Source organism: Drosophila innubila, assembly GCF_004354385.1.
Source record: "Drosophila innubila isolate TH190305 chromosome 2L unlocalized genomic scaffold, UK_Dinn_1.0 4_B_2L, whole genome shotgun sequence".
In the NCBI taxonomy this organism is placed as follows: domain Eukaryota; kingdom Metazoa; phylum Arthropoda; class Insecta; order Diptera; family Drosophilidae; genus Drosophila; species Drosophila innubila.
Window position 1 is genome coordinate 17,588,373 of NW_022995372.1, and position 2,778 is coordinate 17,591,150.

At 40.5% G+C, this 2,778-nt stretch overlaps 1 long non-coding RNA gene across 1 annotated transcript; it reads left to right on the forward strand.

The window, feature by feature from the left end:
* Positions 1–1,437: 1,437 nt before the first annotated feature.
* On the forward strand, positions 1,438–2,778 carry LOC117780280. The gene is made up of 3 exons (XR_004617070.1): positions 1,438–1,541; positions 1,598–1,969; positions 2,664–2,778. It is a non-coding gene; the product is annotated as an uncharacterized LOC117780280 (long non-coding RNA).

The following is a 2,778-nucleotide window of genomic DNA, read 5'->3' on the forward strand; positions in this document are numbered from 1 at the left end:
ACTTTTAAAGATGTTGAAAGAATTTGCTATACAATATATTCACAATTAAAATTCCAAGTGACTCATTTAATTGAAGATGTAATCTTAATCTTACAATTATTAAAAAACAAAAGTAATAAATTCAACTTAATTTGTATATTAGGTTGCATAAAATGACTTCAAAAAGCAATCACAACTTGATAAGTCAACTGTAGATATAAACACAAAGAAACACAAATGAAAATAAATAGTTGAATGAATGTACATGTGTCGTAATAAAATGAAATCTTTTTTTGCGAATAATATTGGCATTGGTTTGCCATCTTTTTGGCCCGTTGTTTGTCCATGGTCACTTTAACATTTTCGCTTAAATACAATGGATGTGAGCTGAGATAGCTGACTCGTTAAATGTAGTCATTCTGACGGTATGGAAACAGGTAACAAACTTTGCTGCCACCTTCCAAAAATGTATTACCGATGCAGCTCCCGTTCAACCATTCAGAGCAGTGCATTACGAGCTGTGTGAAATGTGTCTCTGGCCCCAAAACAATTTGCCAGAAGCTATTTTGCATTGCATATTTGCAGGCGCATAACTGTCTGCCTGCTGCATCTGTTGTTATTGTTGTTGCTGCTGCTGCTGCTTCTGTCGGAATGTGCAACTCAGTGTCTGACTAACCCGTTTACCCTGGATGACGCCAACTCACTACGTCCTCCTCCTCCTCCTCCTCGTGCCAGCAACGGAAGCTACTTGTTGGGTTAATGACGTCGTAAAAATTGCTGCAGCTGCTGCGGGAACTGACACCGTTAGCTACTGGAAACCCTCGCAACGAGCTTCCACCAGGTATAATAATTATCCGTACTTTCTCTGCTTCTTCTCTCATCCCTTTCCCCTTTCTCTTTTGCCCTTGTCTGAGCCCAGATTACAACTGTACTGCTTACAGTTGTGCTTAAAGATGCTTCCAGAGCAGCTAACATAGAAGAGCACTATGAACTGAGTGATATATGTATGTATGTGATAATGGAAGTGTTAACCCGGCATTGCCCGGGCTTTAATACAACTTTTAACCAAGGTTGCAAGTCTCGAAAGTTTCGCGTTACAAATTTTAAATTTCATCTAATTATAATTAAGAAAGTTGCACTGCAGAATATAGAATATCATAAAAAATTTAGTTTTTTGGGGAGACTTTTCTTAATTGGTGCATCTTAAGTTCATAACTATCTTAAGCCATCGAACTGAATTTGAATATCTAAACATATAACAATTTTCAAGTTTTCGGAATTTTATTAATGCAGTTCTTCCTTTAAAAAATATTTAAATTATTGCAGAAAGTTAAAGAAGTATTCCAATTACTAAGTGGGCTTAGAAATTTACCCAAGCAGGCCTTGGAATGAGAGTTTCCTTATATACCCTATCAAAACTAAATAAAACTCCATTATTTATAGAACTTTCGTCTACACCACATCAGGCTGAAAGTGCTATAATAAACAGCAAAATTAATTCCAGCAACATTTTGGGCTTAACAAACCATTTATATGGTTGCTCCTATTTCTGTAAAGGGCAGGTGAGATTTCCAGCAACAGTTTGGGTTAAGATTTCAATAGCTGAGATCGATTGCAGCACCAAAGAAAAAGTATCTTAAGATGTGTGGATTCGGTTGTGGCAGCTATGGCTTTGGACCCTGGGGTGCATGTGGACCCTGGTCTGGCGGATGCTTTGGTGGCTGTGGTCCCTGTGGCGGATGTGGACCATGTGGTGGATATGGACCATGTGGTGGCTGCGGACCAAGGGGCTGTGGACCTTCCGGTCCAGCCTGTTGGCCCTTCGGTTTATATACGTGCTGAGCTTTGGAAAGAAATTAGGAGCAATCCCGCAACACAGTGTGTAATGCCTTAACCAACTTCCCGGAACTAGATGGGATTGCGTGTCTACATGAATCTTGGATTATTGGGTTTTGCTCTGTGGCAAGGCAACAAAACAACAAACAACAAGGTAAGCTTGCGTATTCGTTTAGTTTGGCCTTGAGGTGAGCAGATTGCACAGCCATTTCGAGAGCTAGGAAAATTGAAAATTGCTTGACAGCCGAAACAAAGCAAACAGCGCGCTGTGCCAATAAAAATTTTTACAATCGCGAGGGTGTAGGGCTAAGGAGAAGGGAGAGAGAAGAAAGGCGGATGAGGCGGAGGCGGAGGCGGAGGCGCAATTCAATAACTCGTGAGCAAAGAGTTGACGGTATTTTTGGGTTGGGGCTCGATTGTAAACAAAACTCGTAATTTGAATTCCTTACCGAATTTCGGGCTGAAGAGTCAAAATCGTGTCGCGTGTGCAGGTGCAAAAGGTAAAGCGGATTTTATTTTCGCGTTGTCGGTGGCAACATGAAAAGCGCCAAAGAAAATACAGTTCGACGGGGAGCTAAATACCAAACTCCACATGTGCGTGTGTGATTTTTATTACGAAATTTTTTGTTCTTTTGTGTTCATTGTTTATTTGACTGTTTGGGCCGGTAGGAGTTTAGTACCGGTAAAGCCGCCTGCAGTGCCAAAATGCTGATCTCTCTCTCCACATCTCTCCATCGCTCTCCACGGTTGGGCGACACCCGAAAGTATGCTATAAAAATTTGCAATACTCGCAGCATGCAAGCAAGAGATTTGAAGCTGAATGGTTATTAATGGTTTGCTCTTTACAGATTACTCTTTATATGGGCACATGCCATATGGATCGATGCTACAGATTACATTCTAACCAATTCTGTAACTATGACGTAAAAGCAACACCAATAAAATCGTATCGTCTTAAAGCAA